Consider the following 15,855-nt stretch of genomic DNA (forward strand, 5'->3'; position numbering starts at 1 on the left):
AATGCTTATGATTTTTTTTTTAGGTTATTTTTTTTCAATCCGACCGACCGACCCAATATCAGGAAACGCATTCGACGGTAAACAAAAAAAAAAAAGGGGGATAGCATGACATGTTTTGGCAAAATATAATTTTGCCCGGATCGACTCAGTGACCGGTTGATAAAGTGTTTCCCATGACTGTCAGGATCACAACGAAATTTATAAATGGTTCAGTCATTTTCGCTTTAAAATATCTTCTATGGAACTTTCTTCCTCCTCAAGTATAAACACACATGCATGCAGTAAGAACGGAGAGTTACTAATTTGCCAAAATCGCCAAAATTACCACTCTGAATGGGGCCCCTTCGTCACCTCATAAGAACATTCGCCATATTTGCCATTTTCGCCAACATGTGCATTTTGGGAACTTAGGGTAAAATTTGGTGAATTGTCACCATTTTTGCCATTGGTCAAACTTTGGCGAATTGTTGCCGTTTTCGCCATTGCGTGCATTTCTGGACGAGGCAAAAAATGTAAACAAAGATTCTCCTATAGAGTATGCTCGGGAATGTCATTCAACAAAGATTGAACTCTTGAGCCAGATTTCGCCATCCGACAACATCATACAACAAAAGGAGTTGTTTGGCACCGTAGTTGACGAAATGTGAAAAGTTACAGGACCACTCATCGTGATATTTCTCTCCCAAAAAAGAGTTTGAAGAGAAGTATAAGAGTCTAAAGCAAAGAAAATTTAAATTAAGTTGCTTTGTTTTGGAAGTTCCTGTGCGCAATTTGCTCTCCAGTATGGCGGACTTTTTACCATTTGATCGCCAGCTGTAAAGGGTAAATTGTTTATGCATGGATCTATTGCATATAAACAGCAACTAACGAGATGCCTTGCGCACTTTTGTTTATGCTGTCATTTGGCTCAAAGTAACGAGTGGGAAAGAAATGGGCGACATAAAGCTACAAAGGAATCAATATTCTCTACTATGTCACTGCGTTCCACCGCAGAGAAAACGTTTAAGTTCTAATCAGCAGAAAGGCAACAACACGTTGAAATAGGAAGGACACGACCAGTTGTGTTTATTGGGGACGAGAAAAAGCTAACATACAAGAAATAAAGTAGTGGCGGAGAAAAAACGAATTACATCACTGTAAACTACGAGACTAAACGTAAACAGCATAATAGAAAAATTAAGCTCGGCAAGGTGCGAGCGGTAAAACTGGCTGTGTCGAGTGACTAACGCGAGACAAGGCGACAAGGCTTAAATACCGAGATGTGGCGTAAAATCCCTAGAGGATCAAACTGCAGCCATAAATGCAAATTCCGAACATAAACACATTTCTCTACTATGTCACTGCGTTCCGCCGCAGAGAAAACGTTTAAGTTCTAATCAGCAGAAAGGCAACAACACGTTGAAATAGGAAGGACACGACCAGTTGTGTCGAGAAAAACAAAGAACGAGACCGAGCGGACGTAACTCAGAGACCTAAGCGCGAAGTAGCAAGAAGCTGTCGTCGGAGATTTTCACGGCAATATAATTCCTTGGCAGAGTCAGACTTTCACCTGCCGTGGTTTTTAATGACGTGATCGGGAACTCCGCTATTAAGCGCAGCCGAGGAGCCCCCTATCCTAAGCGAGTGCAAACCTATACCCGACGTATCAACACCGATGGCCCGAAACTTAGCCAAAACGACTTCCCTCGCCCTGGTGTAAGACAAACTTGTACCGCAACGAAGGGAATAACCCTTGGGAGAGGAAAAACTAAGGTTTTGAAAGACAAACTCAACCGAATCAAGATTACGCTTAGCCAGCGCGGCATAACGGAGCAGCATAGCGCAGGGGCATGTGGGGGTACCAGTACTAGCGATAACTAAAGTACACCCTTTACCAAATTGATCAACTTTGCTTTTGAAAACGTAGAGCTCAATATGATCTTGAAAGAAAGAAATGTCAGACCACCTACGACGACTTAACTCGTCAAAGCGCAAAAAACCAGCAAAAGCAAGCAACAAAAACAAACGTCTCTGATATCCCCGAGGGATGCTGAGGGCGTAGCAAATCTATAAACTAACGCGACTAAATGCTCAGACAAAATGGGTACCCTATTCAACTTAGACGGTTTCGAAGCAACGCGCTTACAACCTTCTAGAATAGCCAGAAGAAAAGCTGATTTACAAGGATTCGAGACCCCGCAAGTGAAAAAAGCTTATATTGTAGAACGCCTGCTGAATGGAGGAATATGAAGACCCTGATTGAACTAACGAAATTAAATACAAGGCTACGTGTTCCTCTTGAGCCGGGAAGTAAAAAACCTCTGGGAAACCACTAGCCCAAGATTTCCAACGTTTGAAACAACCGTGGTAGGTCTTGAACGTGCTAGGAGCCTTGCTGTGGGCAAGAACCGCTGGAATATGCGTACGCAGGCTCTCCAAAGCCGGATGGTGAACGCGTGATACCCTGGAACTTGTAAACAAATAAAGGAAAAAATAAGGCATAAGAGAAATGAGGAAAAAATGGTAGACGTGGAATACCGATTACAATTTATAAAGCGTAGACAGCCAATAACGCGTACATCCTAAGTATAGGCAATAACAACAATATACGGAGAAAACAAAAACCCCTAAAATCCGTACAACGTTGCCAATAACGGCCATACGTTTACAAAAGATAAGCAAACACGCTCTAGAGCGACCGTCAATAAGGCACTAGCCTGTAAAAACTATGAAAAAACGAACTGGAATAAACCGAAAAAGCACACGCGCTATAAAGCGCTAAATATCGTACGTGAACCGCTATAAAGCGACAAGGGACACACAAGAACCGCTATAAAGCGCTACACAGCGTAGGTGAACCGCTATAAAGCAACGAGAGTCGTCCGTGAACCGGTAAAAGCGCTACATGGAATAGCGCGAAAAGCTTTGCAATAAAGTACCAATGCTTGAATAACGGCCCTAAACACGGGAGCTGGCGTCCAAATAAATAACAAGTACACGAGCGCGAAAACCGCAAGCGCTAAAAATAGTAGGGAACCCCAAGTGGGAATCGTCAAAAATACCTGACGGGTCAGAAAATTCTATGATTCGGGAAACTGAATCCCGAGGGTGACCTAGAGGAAAGAGGTAAGGCCAAAAACTAGCAGAAGGCCATTTGGGGGCGATAAGCGTACCGTGCGCGCGAGACGTTTCCAAATGCGCTAACGTACGCGTGACAAGAACGACTGGAGGAACCAAATAGTTGTTAACGCCGCCCCAACTGGCACTAAAAGCGTCCACGCCATCGCAACCGGGGCACCAGAACTTAGAGCAAAAACGCTCGCACTTAGCGGAAAGAGAGGATGCGAAACGATCGACGTCAAAAGGACCAAAAATACTGCCAACATGTTGGAAGAAAATAGTGGAAACAGCCCAATCATCATAATCAACAACGCGGCTGACCAAATCCGCGTAAGAGTTGAGTGAGCGTGGGATCCACTCAACTTCAAGTGAAATATCATGTGCGGCACAATAGGCGAAAATTTCGAGAGCTAAAGCATGCAAACAAAGGCTGTTGCTGCCCTTGGCGGAAATAGACGCCGCGGTTCTTACTATCCGTAAAGACCTTGACCACTTTGCCCGTAAGGGAAGCCCGAAACGATTTCAGACCGTAAAGAATGGCTAACAATTCCCTGGCGTTACTATCTAAACCGGAATCCAAAGAGGAAAACGCTTGAAAGAAAAGATCGAACTCCTCGCTATCAACGCGGAAGGCACACCCACCGCAGGTGAAACTGCTGGCGTCGGAAAACACGAGAGTCACGGGAAGCGAATATCTGGTGAGAGACCTCCCATTGAGTCTGACACAGTTAGAAAGCCAGAAATCAATTTCCTGAAGGCATTCGGAGAAAAACTGACAGGACCTAAAATCCAAAGGACAATCCCACCCGCTGTGAAGTTTGACGAATGACTGGAGAAATCTGGACATAAGGAGTGTAATGTTGCCAAAACCCGGGGTGAGGGAAATAATTTGCCCTGTAACAGAGGCAACCGCGCGTGGGGTAACGGAGCGAGACCCAGATTTTAGTGCTAGAAGTGCCCTAAGCAACTTGACAATGCGGCGGTGAGGAATAAATATGCGGCTACGCGAAAGATCCTAGCCAATGCCCAACCATTCTAAAACCTGGGTAGGAACCCAAATAGATTTCTCCTCATTGGCGACCACGCCCGCATTGGCCAAATCGGATCTAACAGCCGAAGTAGTACTCTGAGCTACCGAAAAATCATGGAGGCATCCGGCGCCGTCGTCTAAATACAAGACCAAGGGTATGCCCCGGGAACGCCAATGCTTAACTAACGGCCTAAAAACCTTTGTGAACACGTAAGGCGCTGACGAGAGACCGAACGGGAGCACGGCGAAAACAAAAAACCTGGGCTCTACAGAGCTACCGAGGGGCCACTGAAAGCCTAACAATGTTTGAGATTCCTCATGAATGCTTACGTGGTGATTCCCAAGCTTCATATCGAATTTGTCGAGAATAAGCCGGCACTTTCCCACAGAGCTAACGGATACCGTTAAAGGATTGACAACCGTGGGAGGCGTAAAAACTTCAATAACAGAACCCGCAAGAAGCAGATCAGAAATAGCACTGTCAACAAAACTGGCGTGATCTAAGGCAGACCTATTGTTACAGAAAAAAGCTCTAGGAGGCCATGAAATAAAAGGAATGCGATACCTGAAACGGATGATATAAAGAACCCAAGGGGAGGAACCGATGCTAACCTAAAAATTAACCTTGCTCCTGAGCCTATCCTTATAAACTATGGGCGCTGACCCCTGCTTATACTCAAAACCACGAGAGGACAAACATTGTTCGTATTCAGAGTCGAAACAGTACTTATCTTGTGAGAGTAAGTCAGCAAACTCCTCCACCACACGGGCGTTGACATCACCCGCCTTCGAGCCAGAATGCGAAGCTGAAAAGTGAACGCCTAGAGCGCCGGAAGCCTCCTGCTGTAAAGACGCCATAAACGAATTTTCAGGGACGGTTAACGGCGCCTGTGGAACTAGCTGGCGACTGGCTAGATGAGCAGCCGACGTGAAATTAAACCTTGCGAGACGGACCGGGCACTCCTTCCACCAGTGACCTGAAGAACCGCAGTATCGACAAGGCCCTCGGGTGAATTCACGGTTAGTGGTGAAACTGTGTTGGTTTGTCGAAGAGGAAGCGAACGGCTGTGAAAATTGCCAAGAACGTTGGCTCCCGTTGAACTGCCTTGAGTAAGGGGAGAAGAAAGGTTGAGCTTGAAGATTTCGGACCGCAAATCCCTAAACATTACGTTTCTTTCTTTGTCGAACTTGATCTCTCAGAGCCTGCCTCTCTGCAGCGCGAATTCTCTTGTCGTCGTCCTCGCTCAACGAGACGGGATTAGATTCGTAGTGTTTAACGGTCAACCAACCGGCCTCGGACGAATCCGCGATCCGTATCTTGCGGTTACGTTCCTGTAATAGTTCTACGGTTTCGTTAAGAATTGAAAACGCCTCAGACTCGGGAGGTAGATCGGCCAAATGATCCTTAAGTGAAACAAGCTTGGCTAACACTTGACCGTTAAATTTGAAATTACGTTCGTTGCCGGTGTGATTAAACTTGATCTCCGACTGTTCCTTCAAAGAATTAGAAGCAGAAAAGGGCGGCTGAGGCAACCTCTTTCGATTTCTGTACCTCAGACGAAATAACTGATTTGTGAAAGGCGAGCTGACTAACAACGAAATCTTTGAAACTATCAAGATCTTGCTTTGTAACAGGCTCGTCTCCCATACTACAAAATTAAGCTCGGCAAGGTGCGAGCGGTAAAACTGGCTGTGTCGAGTGACTAACGCGAGAGGCGACAAAGCTTAAATAGCGAGATGTGTCGTAAAATCCCTAGAGGATCAAACTGCAGCCATAAATGCAAATTCCGAACATAAACACATCTAGAAAGCTGACCAATCGAATAAAAAGTATATTTGGAACGAATAAAGCGCCGCTGCCGCTCTTGCACTAATGAAATATCGCGTATTTCGGAATGATTTCGTCATCTTACGCGACTCGTGTCGCCAGAAATACGGGTCGCATAAATAAAAAAACCAATTTCAATAATGTACATAACGCGTTCCAAACTAAAATGTGGTATTCCAATTTAGGAAAATTCGGAACAAATACTGAGAATCACCTCAAAAATAGCTGTTTTTTCCTTGTAAAATGAAAACCTGTTTCGGCAAACAGCTTTTTTATGATACAGGCTTTGAAGTTTCGTCGGAAATTAATGTAAAATTGGCAGAAAATGAAATGTGGAGCTTCCACTGAAATTCATAATCGCCACTTAATTCCAGGGAGGGTTCTTTGTAGTTTACTCTGAATCTTAAAATTGTGTTAAAATTCATAGGTTAAGTTTTCCTGTTTGCAAGGAATCACAAAATTCCTCCAAACAACTTCCTATTCTTTACCTGAACCCCCTTCTAATGTCTGAGCCACGCACGAGAAGCCAAATGATCTTCTGAATTTGGTGTCTCGAGAGTTTTCCCCATAGAAAACGGGTGAAAGGATTCAGAATTTTTGATCCCCTATGAACACAGGAGAGGATTCAGAATTTCTGATCCCTCACAAAACAATGGAGAGGATTCAGAATTTCTGATCCCCCAATGAACACAGGAGAGGATTCAGAATTTCTGATCCCCCCATGAACACAGGGGAGGATTCAGAATTTCTGATGCCCCCCACAAAACACAGGAGAGGATTTTCTTCCACGCAACAAAGGTGCAATAAATGCATTCGCCTAAAAGAAAAAAAAAACCAAACCGAGACGTTAAAAACTATTCCATGCGGATATCATAATATAAATAGATTATACACATAAACGGTTAGTTTGTTTGCGTATACGATACATTCAGACTATTACAATTAAAAAAAATTTAGGAATTCTACAAAATGTGTCACACAAGTTTTAGTTAGTCCTCTTCAATAATTATTGAAAGCTCGGATGGGAGACGAATGATACAGTATACTATATTCTGTTGATAACACATCATCAGCTCTAGCCGTAAGTATTAATTAAATGCTTATCTTAAGCAGGTTCGAAAGGGTTTTCAGCTGAGCGCGGGCGCGTAAGCCACACACGCACTTCGTAAGCTACTCGCGTCAGCTCATGCTTCAAATGGGTCACCAGAAATAAACAAATACCGCCAATTTCGCTCACCTTTCTCCTAATTCCTATATGTAAGGAATATAAATAGACAACTCCTATTCACGAAAACTACGAAACGTCTACACAAACAGCTTAATGGTGTCTTAAATACGTTTGTGTTGGCCTGCAGCTCCACTCACGCGCGGACCCGAGTGAGTGGGTGACGCATACGTAAATGCTGATCTAGTAAACCCCTCATTTTTCCTGATTTTGCAACTTTACTCGTTTATATCACTGCTTCCGGACGGTGATTTTTTTTTATTTTTTGCTTGTGAGCTTAGATTACTTTAAACCGTTTGTCTTTCAAATTTTTAAAAAAATTCTATCGTTGCAAAAAAAACTTAGAGACACATTTCAAAAAAACTGATTTTTCCGAAAAACTGGCCTACAGATTTTGTTGAGTTTTAAATATCTTAGAGAGTATTTCTAACATTATCTGGTGACGCTTAGTGGGAAAATTTCACCGTCCCGTTTCTTCAAAAAAAGACAACATATGCTGATTTTAAGGCTCAAAGAAATGCCTAATATCGTTGCCATGGTAACGTTATTTTGGAGGAAAATATAATGTGAGATATCTACAGTACTTAATATCCTGGCCAAATTTCGTCTTGATATGATTACCTTAACTGTATCTAAGGACAGAATATGTTTATTTGTTTGAAAAAATAAAAACTATTTCTAGCCTCCTTAATTAAGGCCGGTTTACACGGTACAATTTGTGGGCCAGTTTTTGTCGGGCCGATAAGTCGTACCGTGTAAATTGTGTTTAACCTTCTTTCCTCAAAAGATCTTCCCGGTTGTCTGTCAAGTATCCGCCATTTGTGCGCACTGTCCGCTCGCGTACCCTTTGATTGACATGGTTGGGCAGATAAATCGGGCAGACGAATCGTTCCGTTTAAATCAGAGAAGAAGTTTTTAATTCCTTCTTTGCAAAGAGCCATTTGATGCCAAATAAAGATAAAGTCATCATCTCTGCATCATTTTACCTCTAAGACCAACAATCAGCTTCTCATCATCACTCGGGACAGCAATAAATTCTATGGTATCGGACTGTGAAAGAGTTTATTATAGTTCCACTCTTTCGCGAGCGCTGGATCCCACAAAAGGAAAAGGATGGGAAACTCACGACTCGGATGTTAATGAGCATTGCGTCCACCCACTCACTCGAGTCCGCACGTTGTGTGGACTACAGACCAACACAAACGTAGAAGTTTCGTAGTTTTCATGATAGAAGTTGTCTATTTTTTCAAGGGCCCACAGATGGATTTTTTTCGCGGCGTTGCTAAGGAAGTGAAATGTTACTTCCGGTAACTGACGTAATCATATCATGAGCTGACAAGAAAAACCCACTCACAAGCAAAAGTCACCACACGAAACTGTTGTTTGCATCGAAGGTTTTTCCTTCCCCCCTTCCTGGCGCTCGTTCTCAGATCAACTGCGCATACGTAAACGAAGTGACTTCCGGTTTTTAGAAAAAGCTAAATTTCCAGCGGTCTTTAAATTGAATTATTTTTTTTTACATGACACGTTTCACCCCGAAATACTGAATATAGCTAAGCATTGATTTTTTCAAATCATCTTTTTTGAAAACGTTATGGGTATTTCAGTATCGTTTATGTCTTTAAAAAGAACATTTTACAAAATAAAAAGAAAACTATGCTTGGGTGGATGCAAAAACGAATACAAATTATCAAACCATCGATTAAATACCCAAATTAGGTAGCACGGAGACAAATTTAGAGTTTTCTTTTTTTGGTCATGTGACCATGGGCGTGGCATGATGACGTCATATTTAGGGTCAATGGCTTACAAAAGTTGGAAACTGATCAAAATAATGTTAAATTTTCTCAAATTACTTAATATTACATCCTTAGCAACGCACACCAAAAAAAAAAAAAAACGTCAGTGGGCCCTTAAGATAAGCATTTAATACTTACGGCTAGAGCTGATGATTTGTTATCAACAGAATATAGTATACTGTATCATTCGTCTCCCATCCGTACTTTCAATAATTATTGAAGAGGACTTTGTTATTCAAATAACAAGTCCCAACTAAAACTTGTGTGACACATTTTGTAGAATTCCTACAATATTGTAGATTTTTTTAAATTGTAATAGTCTAACCGTTTAAGTGTAAAATCTATTTATATTATGATATCCGCATGGAATAGTTTTTAACGTCTCGGTTTGTTTGTTTGTTTTTTTCTTTTAGGCGAATGCATTTATTGCACCTTTGTTGCGTGGAAGAAAATCCTCTCCTGTGTTTTGTGGGGGATCAGAAATTCTGAATCCTCCCCTGTGTTCATAGGGGGATCAGAAATTCTGAATCCTCTCCTATGTTCATGGGGGGATCAGAAATCCTGAATCCTCTGCTGTGCTTTGTGGGGGATCAGAAATTCTGCATCCTCTCCTGTGTTCATGGGGGGATCAGAAATTCTGAATCCTCTCCTGTGTTCATTGGGGGATCAGAAATTATGAATCCTCTCCTGTGTTTTGTGAGGGATCAGAAATTCTGAATTCTCCCCTGTTTTCATGGGGGGGATCAGAAATTCTGAATCCTCTCACCCGTTTTCTATGGGGAAAACTCTCGAGACACCAAATTCAGAAGATCATTTGGCAGACATAATTAAGCAATTTCCAAGAAAACCAAAAGGCGGACAGTTCCAGAGCCTTTTATTTTCACTAATCCTACAGCCAGTAAGAATAAACAAGCCGGGAGCTCCGCTTTTAGGCTTGGCTAAATCTATATATTATGCAATAGATCCATGCATAAACAATTTACCCTTTACAGCTGGCGATCACATGGTAAAAAAAATCCGCCATACTGGAGAGCAAATTGCGCACAGGAACTTCCAAAACAAAGCAACTTATTTAAATTTTCTTTGTTTTAGACTCTTATACTTCTCTTCAAACTCTTTTTTGGGAGAGAAATATCACGAGGAGTGGTCCCGTAACTTTTCTCATTTCGTCAACTACGGTGCCAAACAACTCCTTTCGTTGTATGATGTTGCCGGATGGCGAAATCTGGCTCAAGAGTTCAATCTTTGTTGAATGACGTTCCCGAGCATACTCTATAGGAGAATCTTTGTTTACATTTTTTGCCTCGTCCAGAAATGCACACAATGGCGAAAACGGCAACAATTCGCCAAAGTTTGACCAATGGCAAAAATGGTGACAATTCACCAAATTTTACCCTAAGTTCCCAAAATGCACATGTTGGCGAAAATGGCAAATATGGCGAATGTTCCTATGAGGTGACGAAGGGGTCCCATTCAGAGTGGTAATTTTGGCGATTTTGGCAAATTAGTAACTCTCCGTTCTTACTGCATGCATGTGTGTTTATACTTGAGGAGGAAGAAAGTTCCACAGAAGATATTTTAAAGCGAAAATGAAACCATTTATAAGTTTCGTTGTGATCCTGACAGTCATGGGAAACACTTTATCAACCGGTCACTGATTCGATCTGGGCAAAATTATATTTTGCCAAAACATGTCATTTTAAAATAATGTAAGTCAAATGAAGTCATGTAAAATGGGCACCATTATATCCTTTGTTCTAAGTATTGCCGACGACGATAGAACAAAGAGAAAAGTGAATTTAAAAAACCAAAAACGTAAAAATGTTCAAAAGAATCAGCAAGCAGTGCCGCAAGGCAAAAACACTAGTGCAATCTATACGACTGACTGTGGCGTAAAGACACAAGCACAAAACTGAAACAATGTTTTTTCTTCTTTTAAATGAGTGTTAATTCCAAACTCTTTACTGGCAACAGCGCGAATCTTACTTTGAGTTTCGAAATTTTTAATTCAAAAATAGCCATTATATGGCCAAATAAGCGAAAGCCTTATGGCAAAGGCTAATTTGCGAACTACACAGCGCCTTGATAATTTCGTAATACATGATTAACTCAGCCGCTGCCGTTCCGGATAAATTAATTACGGTTAGTGTTTTCTGGTAAAGGAAAAATACGAAACAGCTGTTGGAAATCGGGATGAAATTCGCATTTCTTTGAATTACGTAAGAGTTAGTCAACAATTGTAATATTGAGCGAGACGGAAAACTCTGGCATGTGGATTTTGAAAGCGAAAACTTTCAGTGTCCATCAGTGAAATTATCTTTCAAAGAATCGAAATCTTTTTGCAGGACCGTTTTTCTGAATACGCCTTCGTTCACGCAATTGCGGTCTCAGTGTAGGATAAGGGAGTTTTAGCAACGACGACGGGAACGGCAACGGGAACGGCAACGAGAACGTCATCTAAAAACATAAATTCGCGTTATTGCAATCACTTGACAAAGGTGTAGCGGTCCCTCAGGAATAAAAGCGTTATGAGCGGCGTAAGGACGTTCGCGCTAATTGTTTGTGCGCAACTTTTACTGCGCAGGTAATGCGACTGTAATACCTAACGGGAAGGGTTTTGTTTTTACAAACGTTGGCCGTGTAGCACTTATATTTCAACAGACTTAACTGATTAGAGTGTAATGCGAAGTGCTAGTTTGGTACCCCATATGAACCATGTGAGCGTTACTCTGACCAGGGTGGGAATTGAACCCACAACCTTCTGGTTATATCACCACTGCTCTACCGACTGAGTTACAAGGTCGGACGGGAGCAGGCCGTGGGAACTGAAGATCATAAAGTCAAGGCAATGAACATGTACAAGTACAAGAAGGGTTAGTTTTATACGTTTTTATAAACGTTGGCCGTGTAGCACTTATATTTCAACAGACTTAACTATTAGAGTGTAATGTGAAGTGCTAGTTTGTACCCCATATGAACCATGTGAGTGTTAGCCCTACTATTGGAAATGGGCCCACACAAGGACAGAGAAAAATTCTGACCAGTGTGGGAATTGAACCCACGACCTTCGGGTTAGATAACAACTGCTTACCGACTGAGCTACAAGGTCGAACGAGAGCAGGCCGTGAGCAAGGAAGGGTTACGTTTTTACAAACGTTGACCGTGTGGCACTTATCTTTCAACAGGCTTAACTGATTAGAGTGTAATGTGAAGTGCACTAGCACTTATACTTGTTTTTATTACGTTACGAACTTCTTAGTGCAAAATAAATGCATGTTTTTGAAGTTCTTTTCCTTTACTTTCATGAAAATAAAGCAGAATTATCTTCTCGTACTAATCCACTTAAATAGTGCGGACCTACGAGGAAACAGTCGGAGATTATATTTCACAAAAACCACACTCCAGAAGATGAGAAAGACTGCAATGGTGAGATGTGATACAAAAAAATAACCAAATAAAGATAACGCCTCCTTGAAACTTCGTTGCAATGCTCCAGAAGGTTTATTTTCATCGATCGATCCTGTCTTGGGTTCCAGTCCTTCCCCGACTAAATTCTCCAAGAGTTTCGCAACATCACATCAATTTTACTCTTTTAGATCATCGGTCACCCTTATTTTTTAAGACATGAATCATTTGCTCTTCTTAAAATCTACAAAATATGATGAAATGAAAAAAATCACAATGTAAGAAGTTATCTATTTAAAATTTTTTCTTTCCTTGTGTCCTGAGTTCCGGAAGTGGTTACAACGGGTAGCGCTTGCAAAAACGCTCGTTGAGGTTTAACTCTACTGTTTACGACATCCCCAGAGGCATTCAATTATCTAAATAACCCCACTCCTATATTTCTATGCACATAAACCTTCACTCTAACATATTTTTTTATGATTTTTGACGGATGAGTAGATTATGCTACATCACGCTATGATGACCTATCTATCGAAATTAGGGCATTTTTCCCTTGCCTTTTTCTCCGAGACAAAGTCGGTGACCCCCCAATTTTATCTCATTTTTGGAATAAGTAATTTATGACCTAACTTCAGGTGAGAAATGAAACAAATTTCAGTGTGCGAAGATTTTCACGCGAACGTCCTTAATTTAGGGGAGAAAATGAAATTTATCCCCAAGTTTTGACGTTGTCCATAAAACCGCGAATATGGCAATTTCACGGTGTTGTTTTGCAGACGACGAAAAAGAAATGGACAAAATGAATTTAAAATGCCCGTGCAGACAGTGCAAAGCTATTGTTTTTGCCCACTAAATATGCAAATTTGTGACGTTCTCGATGCCGTCGCCGTTGTCTTTGCAAATAGAAGTTACAGCGCTCTGAAAGACCATGGTGGCTTCTTCTAATGTTTGGTGAATTAAAAGCTTTTCCATTGAGGCTGTTGGCATCGTTAGCCGAACTTTATTATTCCTTCCCTGGCAATCAAGGATGTGACCTCTCCTCAAATTGTCCCTTCGCTATTTTGTTATCTCGGCTTGTAATTCACTTATTGCATGATTTAGACGAGCAAAATTTTGTTTCTGTTTTATTTTATCTGAAAGACCGCCATAATTTAGAAGCAACTGCCGGCAGTATAGAAATCCTCCACAATACTGAATCTTTAAATCCCGATTCGTATAGTATTCCTGTTTATATATTCTTAAGTTCCCAATTTCGTTTTAGGATTTAAAATCGGATTAGGATTTTCTGTAGGAAACACAACTTTCAAGGAGTCAGAGTTCAACTGGTGAATTTCCCAACAATAAATTTCATTTACTGTGGACGGTAATTTACTTTTACTATCTAAAATGAAATGTTTGCCTTGTGAAATAGTTTTAAGTAATTTTATTTCATATTTCATTATTTCTATCACTTAGACTAAGTACCTTTATGACTGCACCATTAAGTGTGCAAAGAAGGGAATTATTTTTTATTACATATGGAAACATATAACACACCATAACACCAACACGGTATTGCCAACAAATCACGCATGCGCACAACCATTTCACCCGGTTAATTAACAATTATTCGCCGAAGGCGAAGTGATTATCGGTGAATATTCACCGAGACGAAGTCGAAGTGAATATTCACTGATAATTCACCTTTATCACCTTAATCACCTTTATACACAGGTGATTATTTCAAAAAAGAGAAAAAATAACCTTTCAACAGGAAATCATCTTCACTTACAGTGGCAAAACGACTACTGGCAGCCATTTTGTCCGTCGCGGTGATTATCGGCTGATAATCCGAGATAGCTAGCCATTGAGAGCGCGCGATTTTGTATAATCACCTGTGTATTTATACTAATTAACAATTATTCGCCTCAGGCTCAGTGATTATTGGTGAATATTCACCGAGGCGAAGTGATTAATTCAAAAAAAGAGAAAAAAAAAACCATTTCAACATGAAATCATCTTCACTTACAGTGGCAAAACGACTACTGGCAGCCATTTTGTCCGTCGAGGTGATTATCGGCTGATAATCCGAGATAGCTAGCCAATGAAAGCGCGCGATTTTGTATAATCACCTGTGTATTTATACTAATAGGCCTTATTCACGATAGCCGCCATGTTGGTTTTCATCTCTTCATGCAAATTAACCATGTGTTATGCTGGGGGAGGGGGGGGGGGGGGGCAAACATTGAAAAAAAGCAAATTGCGGAAAGTCCGCTCAACTAAATATTGAAATATCATTGCAAAAAGTCCATTTTGGTATTTCGAATTAAGTACCTTTTATAATTTTTTTATATTTTTTGATTGCCTTTGACATTTTGACTTTCTACTTCGTTATCTGCTCATTTTTCACTAAAAAAACGTCGAAGTAACTTGTGTAATGATTGTATTTTATTGCTTAGGTGATAAACATTCAATGAACGTGAAACAAATCATCTGTGTGGCTAAGGTGTTCGTTATAACCTCTCGAACTTGTGTTGTTTGCCCCCTACTGAAGAAGTGTGTAGCTAATTTGCATGATAATAGCAAATCCAACATGGCGGCCATCGTGAATAAGGTCTAACTGTCTTAAAAAAAGCCAACAGAATACCCGATTCGGAAATCATTGAAAATGTTTCCTGTGTATAGATTGTTTCGCTTCAAATTCCATTTTAGGATTTAAAATGGGATTAGGATTTTCTTTAGGAAACACAACTTTCAAGTAATTAGATTTCAACTGGTTAAGTTCCCAACTTACATGTCGCGCTATCGTCGAATTTAATTCAGATGAATTTAATTCCAGGTCCTACTTTAAAATCTATTCGACGATAAAGCGACGTCTAAAGGCAGTTCATTTCGTCTGTTAAATTAAATTCGTCTAACACGCTTTGTCCGTCTTAAGAACACAGATAAAATAACCCCATTGACGAGTAAAATCGTCTGGCGTTAAACGGAGTAAAATACGAAGGCTGGCCCGAGGCTGTTCAGGCCAGTTTGGGCGTAAAGTGTCGTGTAAAGTGTCATCAGTTATTTTCGTACATTATTAATTATGCCTCTGACCAGGTGCATTGCCTTCCGGCTGAGAAATAAATTCGACCATAATTCGACCCATTAATTTCGACGCGTAAAACCACGGTACAATTAATGTCGACGGAAGGACGAATTTAATTGGAATTAAATTCGTCTGAGATAGAGCGACGTACAAACTAGGCCTAAATGGGTCTTTTTAGGCGGTAAGTTTGTGCACGGTAAATTACTGTAAACTTGCCACGTTATTAAGCCATTGTTTTGGCTTTGTCAAATAAGAAATGATCTATCCAAATAAAATGTTTGCCCTGTAAAAATGGTCTATAGTAATCTTACTTTAGTTTCTATCACGTGAACTACTGCACAATTACGTCTGCAAAGAAAGGAATTGTTTACCATTATAAGTGGAACATCCTCGCTACAAGAA

This window comes from Montipora capricornis, chromosome 2, assembly GCF_036669925.1.
Source record: "Montipora capricornis isolate CH-2021 chromosome 2, ASM3666992v2, whole genome shotgun sequence".
Classification (NCBI taxonomy): Eukaryota; Metazoa; Cnidaria; class Anthozoa; order Scleractinia; family Acroporidae; genus Montipora; species Montipora capricornis.